Source organism: Lithobates pipiens, unplaced genomic scaffold (assembly GCF_037356315.1).
Source record: "Lithobates pipiens isolate NorthernLeopardFrog02 unplaced genomic scaffold, aLitPip1_a1.2 Scaffold_23, whole genome shotgun sequence".
NCBI classification, from domain to species: Eukaryota; Metazoa; Chordata; class Amphibia; order Anura; family Ranidae; genus Lithobates; species Lithobates pipiens.
The window spans coordinates 115,289,331-115,310,112 of NW_027507785.1; the positions used below are offsets into that span (position 1 = coordinate 115,289,331).

Below are 20,782 nucleotides of genomic sequence, written 5' to 3' on the forward strand. Positions count from 1 at the left end.
AAGTGATGTAATCTCTCCTCCGTGTCGGTATTTTTCGTTCCGGCACTGAGGAGAGAGGATCGGTGAGTTGCACCAACACTACACAATACAGTAGAACATGCCAGGCACACTCTCACCCCCCCTTCACCCCCCGATCACCCCTCCAATCACCCCTGCACCCCCAGTCACAGTGACACCAATTGCATTTTTTATTTTTTTTTGCATTGGTGTCATTTGTGACTGTAATAACTGTTAGGGCAGTTAGGGTTAGCCCCCTTTAGTTCTAGGGTACCCCCCTAACCCCCCCAATAAAGGTTTAACCCCGTGATCACCCCCCGTCGCCAGTGTCACTAAGGCTGGGTTCACATTGCAGCGGTTTATGAGAACGGATGTGATTAGCACCGCACTGCAGTGCAAATCACATCCGATCTCTGTGCGATTCGAGTTCAGCCATACAGATAGTATGGCTGAATTCACATCGCACCTGCCGCACCCGCCGCAAACTCGCACGGGACCCTTTTTTTGGTCCGCAGCAGAATCGGATCGCATGGGTGTTCACACCATGTGATCCGATTCCTGTCCGAGTTTGCAGATCGCACTGCGATATGCGAACTGATCTGGGGGTGTCATTAACATTTCACTGACACTCCCAGCAGTTCGCATAGGGCAGTGTGATGCGGGAACCCGCCGCGGATTCGTGGCGTTCCCGCATCGCTCCAGTGTGAACCCAGCCTAATAAGCAATCGTTTTTCTGATCGCTGTATTAGTGTCACAGGTGATGCTAGTTAGGCAGGTAGGTATTTAGGTTCGCCGCAGCTTTTTATAGCGCCAGGGACCCCCATATACTACCGCATAAAGCCCCCTGATTGCCCCCTAGTTAACCCTTTCACCAGTGATCACCAAATAACTGTTACAGGTGACGCTGGTTGGTTAGTTATTTTTTTATAGTTTCAGGGCACCCGCCATTTATTACCTAATAAAGGTTTAACCCCCTGATCACCCGGCGGATGATATAAGTTTGAGGGTCAGATAAGGTCTGCGTCGCCCCAGGCAGCGTCAGGTTAGTGCCAGTACCGCTAACACCCACGCACAAAGCATACACCTCCCTTAGTAATATAGTATCTGATCAGATCTATATTAGCGTCGCCAGCAGTTTAGGTTTCCCAAAACGCATTGTTAGCGGGATCAGCCCAGATACCTGCTAGCACCTGCGTTTAGCCCCTCCGCCAAGCCCAGCCCAGCCCACCCAAGTGCAGTATCGATCGATCACTGTCACTTACAAAACACAACACACATAACTGCAGCGTTCGCAGAGTCAGGCCTGATCCCTGCGATCGCTAACAGTTTTTTTTGTAGCGTTTTGATACAGTCGCTGACAGCCTAGGTGCTTTTTTACCTGTGAGTCTCACTAGTGTACCCATAAATTTAGGGGTGTCTACTTTCCAAAATGGGGTCATTTGGGGGGGGTTTGTGCCATCTTGGCATTTTATGGCCTTCAAAACTGCGATAGGTAATGAGGAGTAAAATCAAAAATTTACACCCTTAGAAATCCTGAAGGCAGTGCTTGGTTTTCGGGGCCCCGTACGCGGCTAGGCTCCCAAAAAATCCCACACATGTGGTATCCCCGTACTCAGGAGAAGTAGCAGAATTTATTTTGGGGTGCCATTTCACATATGCCCATAGCATGTGTGAGCAATATATCATTTAGTGACAACTTTGTGAAAAAAAAAAAAAGTTTGTAATATTCCCGCAATTTGTGGCAAAATATAAAATATTCCATGGACTCAACATGCCTCTCAGCAAATAGCTTGGGGTGTCTACTTTCCAAAATGGGGTCATTTGTGGGGGTTTTGTGCCATCTTGGCATTTTATGGCCTTCAAAACTGTAATAGGTAGTGAGGAGTGAAGTAAAAAATGTACGCCCTTAGAAAGCCTGAAGGCGGTGCTTGGATTTCGGGGCCCCGTACGCGGCTAGGCTCCCAAAAAGGCCCACATATGTGGTATCTCCGTACTCAGGAGAAGCAACAGAATTTATTTTGGGGTGTCATTTCACATATGCCCATAGCATGTGTGAGCAATATATCATTTAGTGACAACTTTGTGAAAAAAAAAATAAAATAAATAAAAGTTTGTAATTTTCCCGCAACTTGTGGCAAAATATAAAATATTCCATGAACTTAACATGCCTCTCAGCAAATAGCTTGGGGTGTCTACTTTCTAAAATGGGGTCATTTGTGGGTGTTTTGCGCCATCTTGGCATTTTATGGCCTTCAAAACTGTAATAGGTAGTGAGGAGTGAAGTCAAAAATTTACGCCCTTAGAAAGCCTGAAGGCGGTGCTTGGTTTTCGGGGCCCCGTACGCGGCTAGGCTCCCAAAAAGTCCCACATATGTGGTATCCCCGAACTCAGGAGAAGCAGCAGAATTTATTTAGGGGTGTCATTTCACATATAACCATGGCATATGTGAGCAATATATCATTTAGTGACAACTTTGTGTAAAAAAAAAAATAAAACATTTTTTGTCATTATTCAATCGCTTGAGGCAAAAAAATAAAATATTTAATGGGCTCAACATGCCTCTTATCAATTTCCTTAGGGTGTCTACTTTCCAAAATGGGGTCATTTGGGGGGGGGGGGGTTTGTACTGCCCTGCCATTTTAGCACCTCAAGGAATGAGATAGGCAGTCATAAACTAAAAGCTGCGTAAATTCCAGAAAACGTACCTTCGTTTGTAGATGTGACAACTTTTGCGCAAACCAATAAATATACAGTTATTGACTTTTTTTTTACCAAAGACATGTGGCTGAATACATTTTGGCCTAAATGTATGACTAAAATTGAGTTTATTGGATTTTTCTAATAACAAAAAGTAGAAAATATCATTATTTTTTTCAAAATTTGCGGTCTTTTTACGTTTATATCGCAAAAAATAAAAATCGCAGAGTCAGTCAAATACCTTTAAAAGAAAGCTCTATTTGTGGGAAAAAAAGGACGCAAATTTTGTTTGGGTACAACATTGCATGACCGCGCAATTACCAGTTAAAGCAGCGCAGTGCCAAATTGTAAAAAGACCTCTGGTCATTGACCAGCAAAATGGTCCGGTCTGAAAGTGGTTAAGAATTAAGAGACTGCAGATAATGCAGCAGGGTAAATTAGTTAGCAGCACAACATTTTTATTAAGGAAGAATTTACTAAAATGTGCTAGAGAAAGAGTATAGGTAGTTGCTTTACTACATGAATTAAGAGGCTGCAGATAGCACAGCAGTGTAAAATCAGCCAGCAGCAGGTCAGTTTTAATAAGGGATAACATGACCAGCCAAAATGTACTAACAACAAAAGAGTACAGGTGGGGGGTTTACTACAACAATTAGGAGATATAGATAATACACTAGTGTAAACTTGTCCAGCAGCAGGGCAATTTTTAATGAGCATGCAGTGGCATAACAATAGCTAGAGCAGTCCATGTAAGTTAGCAGAAACACAAGGAGAAGCACAGGCACCTTCTAAGTGTAGCTGTTAGGAAGAATTTATTACAGTTAAAATAAGAACTACTCACAACTGTAGTTTAAAAACAGGAATGTAACTCATGGCACTGTGTGGGGTGGTCCTCAGCAACATAGTCCAGGGGATCCACAAGGGAGGTAGTCACCTGTCAGCCTGTGCAAGATGGCTGGCATCGGTGTATTCCAGCGCCTCCTGGTCCATGGAACGTGCTAGCAGAGCGGGTGTCACGTACCTGGATTGTGAGCTGGCGTGTAGAGGAGAGCCTCTCCTGCCGCACCAGCTTGTGAGCTCCTGAGGTTGGAACAGCTGCCACAGAAGCACAGTGACGCAGAAGTGCCTAGGATCAGTCCAGTATCGGTATGGCTGGATGCTCATGGCTGGAGGTGCAGCAAGCAGACTGGTAGACCAGAACCGTGGCAGACTGGATCACAGATGGAACAGGAACAGGTGCGATTCGCTGAGCAGAATTGCAGAAGGATAGAGGAGTAGATGCAGAGTCAGGCAGGCCGGGTCGGTAACGTTCTGGTGGATCAGGCAGAGCAGCAGGCAGAAGAGAAGTCCAAGAAACAAGCCGGAGTCGGGGTATCAAGCAGGGTTAGTAAGAGCAAGTAAGAGCAAGCCGGGTCAAGGATCAGAGGTCAGCACGGATAACAGGTTTCAGGTTTTTATATGTAAGTTAGTAAGGTGGCTCCAGTAGGAAGCCTTTTAAAGAAAGCTAAACTTTAGGAGGGCTAAAATCAAACCTCACGATTATAACTAGTCAAATCAACTTATAACCAATAAAAATGAAAAAAAAAAAAGCTCCAAATAATAAAAAGGGAAGTAAAGGTGTTGGTCTCCCATAAACTAGGAATCAGGATAAAAGTGCAGTTTCCTAACTGAACCTAATCTCCCCCTTGCAGTTAGTCAGATTTCCCTGCAATAGCTTCCAATTTCCTTACACTATAGTTTAACTATAACTATACCTATATGGCCATAGGTCAAAGGCCTTGCAGTGCATTATGGGTTAAAAAGAAAAAACATTCTCCTGGGCAAATATGCACATAAATACACCTGGACTGAAAATCTTGAACCTGATCCACCTCAAACTCATTGTAGTGGTGAACTGGAACTTCATCCCTAGTAACGACACTAAGTAGCCACTTGGCAAGCATTAATACTCTTACATGGGTAGGAGAGTGAGACACACATAATCTTCTATAACCAGAAGTACCAGGGGGTTCTCCTCTCACCATGTGGAGAAAGAAGCAGTGAAGGAGTAACAGGAAAGCTAAGTAAAATCTACCCCATGTACTGGTATTAAACCTGTTTCTTTACTTTGCATGGGCAAAACACAGGTTCATTTCAAAGTCTGTTTGCAAGCCAAGGGGCAAGAGAAGGGGTTTGGGGCATTACAGTTTATCTATCACAAAACAATGATGATCAGGCAAGGGAACCCGGGCAACTGAACCTGTCCCCAAAAGAACAGCTAGCTAGCAATATCAGATAATCACTCCATCAGACCAAAAACATTAAATCACTGTCTTCTACCATTCTGATAGTAGTCGATATTATATGGCCTTAACTGTTTGGAACCATTAGTAACTTTTTATAATGGGTTTACAATTGTGAATGCCACTTTAGATGCTTAGTCTTTTTTTTATGTTTTTATTTCATCAAACCTTGTTTTACATCAGCAATCCCCAGCTAGTGGTCTGTGGACCACTGATGGTCCACAAGAAAATGTTGGTGATGCCACAAATCAACATTATGGCAGATGTATACCGCACAATGTTGTTTCCAGAAGTTGTAATCAATGCACGCTAATAGTCAATACTATCAGCACGAATTGAAGCCTCTGTAGTACCGGCTTCTGTGGGTAGTGCAAGGAGCAGGAGGTGAAGGAGAGGACCAGGGGACCACTTCCAATGGCATTGCTGATCACAGACTGTGGGAGGGAGCACTGAGCTTGAGCACATGGCTGGATAAGGAGGCGAGATCCAATGATGAGTTTGTGTAAGGCAGCAGTGTGATGCATGTAAAATTCATAACATATATGTGAAAAAATCCACGCTAGGTTACAAAAAGTAAAATAAAAAAGTTAATATATGTATTAAGCAGCTAGCTATAAACTGTGATACCAATTCATGTTAAATATAAACCAAAATGTACCGCTATACATATAATCAACATTAACAAAAGTGCATATAATCAGTAAAGGTTTTCAAAGGTGCTACCAATGCACACAGCAATGAATAATTCATGAAATACATCAATTCATCAAAGGTATAAAGTGCAAAGGTGCAATAATAGGCAACTGATTACCAATAAAGTGCAAAAAAAAATTACGAAACTATCAAAAAAGTGCAATAGTATGGTATGACCTATTACCCCGAATTACATGAATTTATCTAATTCATGAATTATTCATTGTTGTTTGAACTGTTAGCATCTTTGTAAACCTTTGATGATTATATACAGTTTGGTTAATGTTGATTATATGTATAGCACTGCTTTTTGGTTTGCAAGCAAAATTCATGTTAGTGGTCCCTGGGATTCAAAATTTGGAGTTTAACGGTCAATGAGATGACCACTGGTTTAGCTCACTGGGGACATTTCTCAGTTTACCCATTTTACAATTTAGCTTTTGTCTATCAGGTTTTTTTTTTTCCTTATTTATGGAAATTGTCCATATGTATAAAGAGCTGCAGAAGAGCAAAATGTTTCCATGGCTTGTATGGCACTATGACAGTGGCTTATATAAATACAGCTTTTCCTCCTCCTACATCTGGTAGATGTATTTTTTTTTTAACCAAAACTATAGCATTTATTTTCCTGAAACTACACACTGCTAATGCTTTCTTAGCTATGGCATGGGAATGCAGGCCGTATCTTGCCTTAATAGCTAATACCTACTAAAATAATGACACACAACAAATTGATGGCATAAAATTGGCTGCGCCACATTTATTGGTGTATTCAATTAAATAAATAAATAATACCATCTTTTTAATTGTATTAATTCATAAAATTCTTAACTTTCAAACAATAAACTTCAAGCAGCTCAGTCTTAAAGCCCTTAAAGCATTACAGAATAGCCATAACCAAAAGTCCGCCCTTCAAATATGAAGGATGACAGAACCACATAATGTGCCTAGCGACAAGGAAGGGAGGGTGGGGAGCTTGTTGCACGAACGGTGACTTTTGGCGGGAATCTTTCTGCAGGGGACCCCTTATAACTAGCCCCTTTTCCAGAATATTCCAAGAGATCACATGACATTCCAGAAGATTCCTCAATGTCATGTGATCTTTGTTTTTCCCAAGCCCCATTTGAATCTCTTGAAGGGACCTTTTTCTAGTCTTCCTAGTCCATTCTTTTTTACTGCTTCAAAGAGCAGTTTACCTTTTTTCCAGTACACCACGTAACTCTTTAAACCTTTATGAATATAATAGAGAAAGGTTGGCATACAGGCTTCAAAAGTGGTGCACGACAAAATTATATGCACATTTAATTAGGCCACAGCTTTCTAAATCTGTCTTATAACAATTTCCAGTTTACACTATATTATATAGAAACCTTTTACTATCTATTTATTTACTATCTATACTAATAATATGTAGCCGTCACAATAAAGCGTAAAAGCCTAGCACTTTCTGGTGTTACACCCAGGTAAAGTGCAATCAGAACTATATAATAAAGAAACGTACCTATGTCTTTTCCTACATGCATAATCCATCTTCATATTGTATAGACTTCTAACACTATATGGCCCCTTATGTAGTTTTCACTCTTTTATACACAAAGCTATTTCTGTCTGATGCCATATAAATATTGATTCTACCTGCAAAGTGGAGATGACATTAAATGTAGTAAACTAGCACATCTTGTTCCTCTAGTGACAACAAGACTGAACTAACATAAAGCAGTTATGGTATAAAAAGCCTGCACCTGTGCTGATAATATAAATGAATACAGTAATAGTATTTAGGAAATTACGTTGTAGAATATTGAAAACTAAATATAGTGCTATGTGATTTTTTTTTCTTTTTGTTGCTAAATACTATTTTTTGAGGCAGTGTAGATCACAGGAACTCTCGCTGATCAAAAGATGCCTTCATATACTGCAGCTGTCAGGGTTGCTAACTTGCTTATATGGACCTAATTGTGTTCTATAGATACTGATATATGTTGAGAGGAAGCACTGCCTGATCCTATACTTATAGACTGCAGTGACCACTAGGTTAAAGAAATCTAAGATCCATCCCTATCCTGATGATCTGCAGTGCACACTACAAACCAGTCTATCCTTGCAATAATCTGCAGTCATTATGTAGAAACCCAGATTGCTTCATCCTGGCTTGATGATCTACATTAATGGTTCATATGTGATTATATAGAGAGCCAAAATGGTTTAAGCATGTCTGGATTAGCAATAATCATGATGCAACACTGTAACATAATCACTACTGAAAATGGATAAAGATTAAACAGAAAGCATTACATTTCTTTAAATGATTTGAATGCAACTTTGGGCAAATAATTAAATACTAAGCTGAAATGCATACAGTATATGTTTACAGTTTTAGCTGTCAAAGGACTTTAAATTCTGATTAGCCGGTCTTTGAATTTTGCACAGCAACCACAGCCTACAGAAAGTGAAAATTGCTTGATTTCCCCATCAACACAGTCAGCGTTAATGGGGAAGCCCTCCCGCGGAGCCATTGCGTTCTCCTGGCGGGGGTCGGAGGAAGCCGTCCCCACTGGGAGATTACAGTGATTATTGCTAGTGGCTTTAACAGCTGCTAGCAATGATCAAATATAATATTTGACAGGCTGGTTGTACCCAAGTTGATTGATCGATCAACTTAGGTACATTCAGCCTGCCCACAAGTGATTCAAACCATAGCCAATTCCTGCTGAACCTACCAAGATTGGAACCGTCTATGGCTAGCTTAAGTCTTTAAGTAAGATGATGTTTTGTATTAAATGGTCCACTGTATACATCCAAGAGTTTACCATTTGGAAAGGGCTTCCTTTGTCACTATCAGAGAGCTAGCAGCCTAGAATCAGACTGGGTCCACCCATACTAGATTACCATCAAGGAATTGCTTCTTTGCAGGGAAAATGACTTTACGGTAGATCCTTCTGAACCAATTTTCACTTTTAACAGTCCAGCTCTATCACACATATCAGCCTCACCCAAAATATTAAATTATGAATGGTATGTAGCACTACCCCTACAAGGGCTGCTGGTAACTGGCTTCCCTATTTCTGCACAGCCAGGCAGCACACGTTTCCACTTGCTTCCGGACACAAGAAATCAGTCCATGGGCTTGTTTTTGTTGTTTTATTGGGAGAAACAATTTGGATAGGGTGTAGGGATTATGGGATGCCAAACTTGACTAGAAGAACTCCAATGAGGACAACTTCTTTCCTTGCAAGATTTTTTTGCAAACCAGATGCTGAAAGGATTCTTCCAAGCCAGCCTGAGCCCCAGGCTGAAGGCAGAGCCAGGGGACCCCTCTTAGGACACTGACAGCCTCCTCAGCACTCCATCTTCCACCCGACAAGTATGCAGATCAGGACCTCCTGGCCTCCGACTTTTCCAAGCTTCTAGATCCAGGGGGAGGTACCAGAGACCTGCCCTGTGGAGCCGCCCAGCCTGACCTGCAGTAATCCAACCTAATTATAGACTCACACAGTTACCATGAGTTATACCAAATACATTTTCCTACACTAACACTAGTAGCACACTAGAGGGTGCTACAGGTATATTTTGTTGAACCTATGTGCCTCTATCCTGATGATTGCATAATCAAATTATCATCATCACCTCTGTCAAGTGAGGACAGAGATGACCCAGGAAAACAGTGATAGATGGTAAACCTCAAAGCAAAGTTAACATTCTGTCAAAAAGAAAAGGCATGTGTAGCAGACCAAAATCTTTGACATGTAAAACAGTAAACATATATGTATTTGAACTGTGTATTTAACTGTCTTCTTGGTAATCCAATTATTATTATTATACAGGATTTATATAGTTTGTGTAGAGCTTTACAAAATAAAGGGAAATGCATTTACAATACAATTCAAGACAAGAGGATTAGGAGAGCCCTGCTTGTAAAAGCTTATCTAAAAGGGAGGGGTAAGTGATACAAAAAGTAACAACTGCTTGGGGATTAATTGATGGAGAATTAAAATTTTCCCTTTTTAGGGAAATAGATAGCCCTTTACTGAAGAGATGTGATTTCAGGCAGAAAGAGTAGAAGATAGCTGAACAGATTGGGGTAAGGAGGTCTAGAGAATGGGAGAGGCTCTGGAGAAGTCCTGGAGTCAAGCAAGGGAGGAGGTGTTGAAACAGCAGAAGGACTTGGGAGGAGTGAAGAGTATGGTTTGAGTGATATTTTAAGGCAAGCTTGGTGATGTACCTCAGGCCAAAGCTGTAGATGCCTTTGTATTATAGTGCAAATGACCAGCCTATGAACATCAAAGTATTTACACATTCTTAAAAAATAGGAAGCAGTAATTGAATATTAAAACAAACACATACTGACCTTTGTAGCTGCAGGCATTGTGGAGCAGTCCATCCTTAAATTCACAGAAGAGGCACTGACGTTATCCTCTTACTTGCTCTGCAGTGTCACCTGCTCCTTTACGCTCTTCACTGTGCAGTTTTCTGGGACCACAAACCATCCTCTCCAGAATTCTCACAGCCAGGTTTTGCTACCTTTATGCATGCACAAAAGAGTCTCCATTCATTTCTGTTGAAGGGCCATTTATTATTTGTTCCAACAGCTACCTTTTTTGGGATTATATGGAGGTTTTTTCTGTGCATTCATGGGGGCTATAATTCAGAGGCTGTGCAACTCCCACAAGCCACACAGTGAAGATGTCAGAGGAGCGGGAACAGGTAAGTCTATTGGGCCATACACGCGATATGATTGACAACAAATGTTGGATGTGAGCTTGTTGTCGGAAAGTCCGATCGAGTGTATGCTTCATGGAACATTTGTTGTTGGAATTTCTGCCAACATATGTTTGAGAGCAGGCTCTCAAATTTTCCGACAACAAGACTTGTGTGTACACAATTCCGATGCACAAAAGTCCACGCATGCTCGGAATCAAGCAGAAGAGCTGCACTGGCTATTGAAATTCATTTTTCTCGGCTCATTGTAAGCCTTGTACATCACAACGTTCTTGACGTTTGGAATTTCCGACAACTTTTGTGTGATCGTTTGTATGCAAGACAAGTTTGAGCCAACATCCTTCGGAAAAAAATCCACGGTTTTGTTGGCAGAAAATCCTACCATGTGTACATAGCATAAGACTAGATTGAGTGGGTTGCGGGAGGGGAAAAAGCATTTAAACAAGCACATACTGACCTTTTTAGCTGCAGGTATTGTGGAGCAGTCCATCCTCAAATCCACAGAAGAAGGACTGAGATTGTCCTCACAGTTGCTCTGCAGAGTCAAGTGCTCCTCTATGATCTTCTGTGTGGTCTCCTGGGCCACAAACCTCCACTCCAAAAATCACACAGCCAGGTTTTGCTACATTCAGGCATGCACAGAAGAATCTCCATTCATTTTTGTGGAAGGGCCATTTATTATTTGTTCCAACGGTGATCTTTTCTGGGATTATATGGAGTTTTTTTGTTCATTCATGGAGGCTATAATTCGGAGGCTGTGTAACTCCCAGCATGCCACACAGTGAAGATGTCAGAGAAGCAGCAGCAGATAAGTCTAATGCGGCGTACACATGGTCAGATTTTCCGACAGAAAATGTTCAAAGGGAGCTCTTTGTTGGAAATTCCATCAGAGATTTTACATCGGAATTTCCGACACACAAAATTTGAGAGCTGGATTTCAAATTTTCCGACAACAAAATCCGGAAATTCCAATCATGTGTACACAATGATGTGAACACATCCGGAAATTCCAATCATGTGTACACAATTCCGACGCAAAAGTTCTACGCATGCTCGGAATCAAGCAGAAGAGCAGCACTGGCTATTGAACTTCAATTTTCTTGGCTCCACGTACGTCACCGCATTCTTGACGTTCTGAATTTCCAACAACATTGTGTGACCGTGTGTATGCAAGACAAGTTTGAGCCAACATCCGTCAGAAAAAATCCCATGGATTTTGCTGTCGGAATGTCCGATCGTGTGTACGTGGCATAAGACTTGAATGGGTGGTTTGCTGCAGGGGAAGGTGACATTTACAGCCTACCTGAGCTAAAAGTAGAGTTACTTTTAGGTATGGGATGAGTAAAAAATATGAATCCAGGAAATGATACCTCACAGTAAAAAGGGTGGGACAGAAATTAAAGTGGGTCAGGGCATCACTGCCTGCTGATTTAGCCCAATTAAATAAATATCTTATATTCCAGTGTGCCCAGGAAAGAAGCCTGTGGTTTCCATAGTAGATAGTGCAGATACCTGGCTTGTATGAAATATTATATCACAATATTTTTATACTGCTCCAACATTTTATACTCCTTTACTCTTTGAATTCGATACTGACAACTCATCTTTTAAACATGGACCTGTGGGACTTTTCTAAAACAAGATCAGCTCTTTTTTTAAAGTAAAACTGTACAGTTTTTACTAGATATGGTTTTGCTTAGCTGGCATAACAGCTTGCAGTTTTCCACTAAAATTTAAAGTGCAAATCTAGAATTTACACTACATTGTTAACCCAAAAGGTAGAGTTATTGTGGCTTATTACCACAGCAAATGCAAATAATGCATGGAAATTCACATCTATGAAGGAATAGTTTGTCCTGAAAGAAAATGTTATATATTAATATACTGTATACCATATATATATATATACACCGTACTGTGCAAAAGTTCTAGGCAGGTGTGAAAAATGCTGTGAATTAAGAATGCTTTCAGAAATAGAAGTGTTAATAGTTTATTTTTATCAAGTAACAAAGTGGAAAGTAAATGAACAGAAGAGAAATCCAAATCAAATCAATATTTGGTTTGACCACCCTTCAACTTCAAACAGTGTCAATTGTTCTAAGTATACTTGTGCACAATTTGTGAAGGGACTCGGCAGGTAGGTTGTTCCAAACATCTTATGCCACATGCACGCGATTGGATTTTCCGGCGCACTTAGTCCGGCGGAACAGAGTATGTCGGACAATTCGATCGTGTGTGGGCTCCAGCGGACTTTTTCTTCCCCAAAGTGCGGCTGACCTAGATTTAAAACATGTTTTAAATCTTTCCGCCGAAAGTCTGTCGGACCCTAGTTCTTGTCGGGAAGTCCGCCCGTCTGTATGCTGGTTCGCCAGACCAACTACGACGCAACGGCAACTACAGCACCTGCCCGCGAGAATCACTTCTCGGCCTTTTGGCTAAGATCAAGTGTAGTATCTGTTCTTATCAGTTACCAGGAGGTGGCGCTTGCTTCCGTCCCTGTTCTACGGCGAGGTGGAGCAGGGTTGGCGGTTGCTATGCAAAGCCTGCTGGTGTAAAGGTGACCTGGAGCGGTTCGTAGCCGAAAGGGAAGCCTTCTGATGGGGATGGAGAACCACTGGTCGAAGCCTTCTGGCCTGGATTGTGGCAGCTTTAGCTCCGGTCAGTTTTTCGGGATTGGAACGCTTGTTCCCCTTTTGTAGAGTGGGGGGAATGGCCAGTACGTCCCGAATGTAATTAGGTGGAGTGATGGGAGTGAGGGTGTGACCTGAAGTGTCCGGGTCTCACTGAGCTCCTGGATCTCTATACCTTCCTGATTAGGGGTGGGGGCTGTTGTGGTCTGGGCTGGGGGCCAGGGACGCTTCTGTTGAAAAGCCCATGGTGATGTGCCCCTGGAGTGGCAGTCCAGGGTGCCTTCTTTCACTGTGCGTCAGCACTTTGATTTAGGCACCTAGGTCACGTCACCAGATACACGCTTTTTTACACCTGCCTCTAGGGCCCGGCCTTTTGGCTAGGACCAGAGGAATTTTTGATTCCTGGCCGGAGGGCCGGTCATTGTATTGCACAATGGCCACCTTTCACTCTCCTCTTCACTATCCCTTTCCTCACTTTTTATTTTTGTGTGTCTTTGTCACTGTTTTTGTCACTGCACGTGTGATGAGTAGGGTGTCGGTCCTCGGACCAATCCTGAAAGTCTTTGGGAGAGCGGACATAGGCCTTCTGGCTTGGTCCAATCTCCATTGGGGGGGCCTACCTTCGGGGAAGCCCCCATAGTACCTAGTACCTAGGAGGTTCTGTTTCGGCAGTCCTCCCGGGGAAAGGAGGTCCCCTGGTTTCGTCCAGGAGACCACTTGTTGAGTCTGGTACCTCAGTCCCTGTCTGGAGCCTAACGCCCCGGGGGATCAGGGTATGGTCTTTCTTTTGGAGGACATCAGACACCCGTCTGCACTTTTTAGTGTTTCACTCTTTATGTGTGTGCACTTTTTTTTATGCACCGGGTGGAAGTTTTTTGGGTGTGTTTTGCACGCCATGGGCTTTTTCAAAAAAAAAAACCTGCCCGCGAGAATGTTTCCAGCGCGATCCTATCGTACTGGTTCTCGGCTACAGGGTACTGTACACCAGGCCCTTAGGTCTGGTATGGATTTTAAGGGTAACCCCCTATGCTGAAAAAACGGCATGTGGGTCCTCCCAAATCCATACCAGACCCTTATCTGAGCATGCAGCCCGGCCAGTGAGGAAAGAGGGTGGCTACGGTTCAGGAGGTTCCCCTCCTGAACCATACCAGGCCACATGCCCTCAACATGGGGCGGTGGGTTCTTTAGGGAAAGGGGGCACCTTGTCCCCATTTTGATGAGGACAAGGGCCTTTTCCCGACAACCCTGGCTGTTGGTTGTTGGGGTTTGTGGGTGTGGGGCTTATCGGAATCCGGGAGCCCTCTTTAATCCCGCCCAATCCCACCCTATGTGAATGAGTATGGGGTACATCGTACCTCTACCCATTCACCTGCGGGAAAAAGTGTTAATAGAAAAACACACTCACACAGGTTTTTAAAGTAGTTTATTAGACAGCTCCGGGGGTCTTCTTCCGACTTCTGGGGTCTTCTTCCGACTTCTCTGCGCTTTCCAGGTCTTCTCGCCGGGCTCCTCCACTATCTTCTGCTCTTTTGCTAGAGGAGGAGCCGGCTTTCTCCTTCGTCGTCGCCATCTTCTTCTTCTTCCTTCTTCTGTTCTTCCAATGTTGACTCGGCGCTCTCTCCCGCTGTAATGCTGTGGACACGGTGCGTGGCGACTTATATAGGCATAAAGGGCGTGGTCACCGGATGATTTCATACGGTGACCCTGCCTCTTATGATGTCACAGTCCCGAGGCATGCTGGGACTGTGACATCATAAGGGGCGGGGTCACTGCGTGACACCACCTAGTGACCCCGCCCCTTATGCCTATATAAGTCGCCATGCACCATGTCCACGGCATTACAGTGGGAGAGAGCGTCGTGTCAACATCGGAAGAACAGAAGATGGAAGAAGAAGAATATGACTGCGTCGGCGACAACGCAGGAGAAAGCTGGGCTCCTCCGCTAGCAAAAGAGCGGCAAAGGAGCAGAAAATAGCAGAGGAGCCCAGCGAGAAGAACCAGAAAGCACGGAGAAGTCGGAAGAAGACCCCCCAAGTCAGAAGAAGACCCCCAGAGCTGTCTAATAAACTACTTTAAAAACCTGTGTAGTGTGTTGACAATTTTTCCCCCAGGTGAATGGGTAGGGGTACAATGTACCCCATGCTCATTCACATAGGGTGGGGGGCTGGGATCTGGGGGCCTCCTTATTAAAGGGGGCTCCTGAATTCCGATAAGTCCCCCGCCCGCAGACCCCGACAAACAACGGCCAGGGTTGTCAGGAAAAGGCCTTTGTCCTCATCAACATGGGGACAAGGTGATTTGGGGTGGGGGGGCCGCACTTTAGAACTTTAGAACCCCATTGAAGTCTATGGGACTCAAACGTTCAAAACAAAAAGTGCTAATTTTAATGGCTAACATGCAAGATATTGTCCTAAAAAGGGTTTGGGGACCTGGCTCCTGCCCCAGGGGACATGGGTCAATGCCTTAAATGTTTTTAAAAACGGCCGTTTTTTCGGGAGCACTGATTTTAATGACGATTAAAGTGAAAAAAAGTGAAATGTTCCTTTAAATATCATGCCTGGGGGGTGTCTATAGTATGCCTGTGAAGTGGCACGTGTTCCCAGTGTTTAGAACAGTCCCTGCACAAAATTACATTTAACAGAAAAAAAGTAATTTAAAACTGCTTGCGGTTTTAATGTAATATCTGGTACTGGCAATATGGATGAAACTCATTGAGAAAAATGGCATAGGTAGCCCCCCTGCCCATTACCAGCCCCTTTGGGTCTTGTGCGGATATTAAGGGGAACCATGTACCCATATTGAAAAAGGAAAGACGTGGGGCTCCCAGACCCTATATACTCAGAACAGGAGTATACAGGCAGTGCAAACAAGACAGGGACTGTGTAGGTTTGTTCTGTTAAGTAGAATCTGTTTGTAATTTTGAACTGGTACATTTTTAAAGTGTAGCTCCAGTCAAAAAATCTATTTTTAAGCTTTTTGAAAAACATATGGAAGGGTTATCACCCCTGTATGATATGTTTTGCCGTCCCTCTTTTTTCATCTCACTTCCTGTTGTCTCCTTCCATTTGCAAGTAGGAGGCGTTTGTAAGTTGGATGTTTGAAAGTAGGGGCCTGCCCTATATGCTCTTCAGAAATTTGCGCCTAAGGTGTTGGTGTCATCACAACACTGTAAGCCCTCAAAGTGACTCTTGGTAGGCGCTGGAGAGCCCTGCTGTGAACAATTATATCAAGAATTGTAATTACATGCCATTGTTGAACAGTGGTAGAAAAATAGGGCCTTTGGTGGTTGTGGTGGTGGTAGTGGTGCTGGTGCCACAACACTGTAAGTCCTCAGAGTTACTCTCGGTGGGCGCAGGAACGGGCCCTGCTGTGAAATATTATATCAAGAATTGTAATTACATGCCCCTGTTAAACAGGGGATGAAAAAATTGGGCCTTAGGCACTGCTTGCTGGTGCCATAACACTGCAACCTCGCCCAGATACTCTAGTTGGAGTGCAGGAATGAGCCCTGCTGCACAGCATTGCATCAAAAATTGTATTACATGCCCCTGTTAAACAGGGGCTGAAAAATTGGGCCTATACACTGCAACCTCTCCCATATACTCTAGTTGGAGTGCAGGAATGAGCCCTGCTGCAAAGCATTGCATCAAAAATTGTAATTACATGCCCCTGTTGAAAATTGGGCTGGTGGCACTGGTGCCGGTGCCACGACACTGCAACCTCTCCCGTATACTCTATTTGCAGTGCAGGAATGAGCCCTGCTGCAAAGCATTGCATAAAAAATTGTAATTACACGCCACCTGTTAAACAGGGGCTGAAAAATTGGGCTGGTGGCATCACCCAGAACCAAAAATGTTCTTCCAAGATATCAGCGGAGGAGGAAGAAGATAGACAGTCAACATAACAGGACAGTCACTCAGCATCAGCATAGGCAGTCTTGAAGGGATGTGATATTTAAAAAAAAATTATTTGGTTACATCAGCTTCAGGTGCTTGGTAGCCGGTGGTGATCCAAGACTGATTAATCTTTATGAAGGTCAGTCGATTAACCGAGTCGGGGGACAGGCGCACCCTGTGATTGGTTACAAAGCCACCAGCAGCACTGAAGGTGCGTTCCAAAAGAACGCTGGATGCAGGACAGGCCAGTAGCTCAATTGCATACTGTGCAAGCTCTGGCCAGTGATCCATCCTCAAGACCCAGTAAGCCAGAGGATTTTCGGTGGGAAAGGTGTCCAAGTCTGACCTTGCTCCTAGGTATTCCTGCACCATGCAAATCAGACGCTGGCGATGGTTGCTCCGCATACCTTGGGGCTGTGGACTAAAAAATTGTCTGAACACATCGGTCAGACGGCCACCTTCTCCCCGCTCCTTCTGACCGATGCCTCAGCAACACGTTGTCCAGGACCAGGAGTTTGTAACCTCCCAGTCTCTGGGAACACGTTGCACAGACCTTTCTGTAAGGCCTCCCGGAGATGTCTCATCCTCTGCTCCCTCTGCAACGGCAAGATAAGGTCCGCAACCTTACCCTTGTACCGTGGATCAAGGAGAGGGGCCAGCCAGTAATGGTCTCTCTCCTTGATCTGAAGAATACGAGGATCCTTCCGCAGGCTTTGCAGGATCAGGGATGCCATGCAGCATAGGTTAGCTGAGGCATTCGGTCCGGAGTCCTCTGGGTCACTAAGGACAACATAATCCGCAGCTACCTCCTCCCAGCCACATACAAGTCTACGGGTTTCTTGGGACTGTAAAGCCGCGTACACACGTAGCTGTCTGGCCGACGTACTTAGTCTGGCGGACGTCCGCCAGATTGTCCGTCGGAATTTCCAAACGGGCTACTTGCCCACACACAGCACTTTTTCAGCGGACTAATACGGCGTACTAAGCCTGCCATACTAAGTCCGCCGTACTTTCGAAATGAACGGACTCGCCCACACACGCGGAGGAAAGTCCGCTCATTTCGAGCGCGTCTCCAGGTAGGCGGGGCCCACGAAGGAGACGTCGCTGGCCCCGCCGCCTGGTATGGACTTAAAGGGGAACCCTCAACGCCGAAAAAAGTCCACAACAGACCCTTGTCCGAGCACGCTACCCAGCCAGCCAGGAAAGGGGGGCGAGCGAGCGCCCCCCCTCCTGAGCCGTACCAGGCCGCGTGCCCTCAACATGGGGGTGCCTTGGGGAAGGGGGGGCCGCGTGGCCCCCCCACCCCAAAGCACCTTGTCCCCATGTTGATGAGGACAAGGGCCTCTTCCCGACAACCCTGGCCGTTGGTTGTCGGGGTCTGCGGGCGGGGGGCTTATCGGAATCCGGGAGCCCCCTTTAATAAGGGGGCCCCCCGGATACTGGTCCCCCACCCTATGTGAATGAGTATGGGGTACAATGTACCCCTACCCATTCACCTGTAAAATAAAAGTACAAAAAAAAACACAACACACAAGATAAAATACTTTATTGCACAGCTCCGGGGGTCTTCCGTCTTCGGGGGTCTTCTCGAAGAACCGAAGAGGGGGACAAGACCCCCGAAGTCGGGAGAAGAGGCCGGCGGCGAGGAAGAAAGCCGGACTCCTCCGCTAGCAAAAGAGCTACAAGAAGATAGCGGAGGAGTCCGGCGAGAAGACCCCCGAAGACGGAAGACCCCCGGAGCTGTGCAATAAAGTATTTTATCTCGTGTGTTGTGTTTTTTTTGTACTTTATTTTACAGGTGAATGGGTAGGGGTACATTGTACCCCATACTCATTCACATAGGGTGGGGGGCCGGTATCCGGGGGCCCCCTTATTAAAGGGGGCTCCTGGATTCCGATAAGCCCCCCGCCCGCAGACCCCGACAACCAACGGCCAGGGTTGTCGGGAAGAGGCCCTTGTCCTCATCAACATGGGGACAAGGTGCTTTGGGGTGGGGAGCCGCGCGGCCCCCCTTCCCCAAGGCACCCCCCATGTTGAGGGCACGCGGCCTGGTATGGCTCAGGAGGGGGGGCGCTCGCTCGCTTTTCTGGCCGGCCGGGTAGCGTGCTCGGACAAGGGTCTGTTGTGGACTTTGGGGGACCCCCACGCCGATTTTTTTCGGCATTGGGGTTCCCCTTTAAGTCCATACCAGGCGGCGGGGCCAGCGACGTCTCCTTTGCGGGCCCCGCCTACCTGGAGACCCGCTCGAAATGAGCAGACTTTTCTCCGGGCGGGAAAAGTCCGCTCATTTCAAAAGTACGGCGGACTGGCACACACACGGCCGGATTGTCCGCCGAAATGCAAGTACGGCGGGCAGATTGATGTGCAACACGGCATTCTAAGTCCGCCGTACTTTCGGGTCAAAAAAGTATGCCGGAGGCTACACATGGGGGGTTTGTTTGGCGGACTTGAGTTTGCCGGACTTTTCCACCGGATTGTTTGATCGTGTGCGGCATAAGTCATCTCTACAAGACTGCTGCTGCTGATGCTGAGTGCCAGGCTCCACCTCCATGCTGACACAATCCTCCTCCTCCTCCTCGTCCTCTTCCTGTGTGATGGGTGGGACAGCAGGAACACTGTCCGGATAAAGGGGGCCTTGAGAGGCAAGGAAGTCCTCCTCTTCCTGCCTCTGTTCTGCCTCAAGAGCCCTGTCCATTATTCCACGCAGCGCATGCTCCAACAGGTGGACAAGAGGTACAGTGTCACTGATGCATGCACTGTCACTGCTCACCATTCTTGTGGCCTCCTCAAATGGTGACAGGACAGTGCATGCATCCCTGATCATGCCCCACTGGCGTGGTGAGAAAAAACCAAGCTCCCTGACCCTGTCCTGGTGCCGTAGTCGCACAGGTACTCATTGATGGCCCTCTGCTGCGTGTGCAGCCGCTGCAGCATGGGCAACGTTGAGTTCCACCTGGTGGGCATGTCACATATAAGCCGGTTCTACGGCAGGTTCAACTCCTTTTGGAGCTCAGCTAGCCGAGCACAGGCATTAAATGATCTGCAGAAATGCACACAGACTTTCCTGGCCTGCTTCAGGATATCCTGTAAGCCTGGGTACCTGCCCAAGAACCGCTGCACCACCAGGTTAAGGACATGAGCCACACAGGGCACATGGGTCAGTTGTTCCTGTCGGAGGGCAGAGAGGAGGTTGGTGCCAATGTCGCAAACCACCTCTCGGCCTGCCCCTGCAGAGCTGACAAAATATCTGCCCCAGTGTGGCTCCTGTCCCCCAAACAAACCAGCGCAAGCATGGCATGGTTTTGCCTGCCTACTTGCGTAGCCCCTTGAACGCCTACGGAGCAGCGCTGGTTCCAAGGACAGAGCACTGGAAGAGGCCATGGAGGAAGAAGAAGAGGAGGGGGTGGAGGAGAGAGGTGTGTCACAACCAGTAGAAGCATTTTGGAGGCGTGGTGGCGGAACAACCTCCAACACTACTGCACCTTGTCCTGCATCCTTCCCAGCTGCCAGAAGAGTGACCCAATGGGCCGTGAAAGACAGGTAACGTCCCTCTTCATGCCTGCTGGACCATGAGTCAGTGGTAATATGCACCTTACCGCTGAGCGCCCTGTCCAGCGAGGCAAGGACATTGCCTTCCACATGCTGGTAGAGAGCCGGAATCGCCTTCCGTGAGAAAAAGTGGCAGTAAAATTTGCCTGCTACAATCGGACGTTGGTATACTGCTAGCAGAGTGCCTGCAAGCACTTGGCTGTGACACACCTAATTCTACACCTTCATTCCTCTCAGCACAGGTTTCAGAGAGGAAGGTCTAGTGGGGTTGGAGATCCCAGCTGATGAGGAGCAAGGAGAGGTCCGTTTTGTTCTTTGG

At 45.7% G+C, this 20,782-nt stretch overlaps 1 protein-coding gene and 1 pseudogene across 2 annotated transcripts in view; both read left to right on the forward strand.

Moving 5' to 3' along the window:
* The window catches only part of ELFN2 (extracellular leucine rich repeat and fibronectin type III domain containing 2), a 219,404-nt gene that overhangs the window by 190,500 nt on the left and 8,122 nt on the right, over positions 1 to 20,782 (forward strand). The gene's annotated exons all lie outside the window — the stretch shown is intronic.
* On the forward strand, positions 12,804 to 12,983 carry LOC143928543 (U2 spliceosomal RNA; annotated as a pseudogene).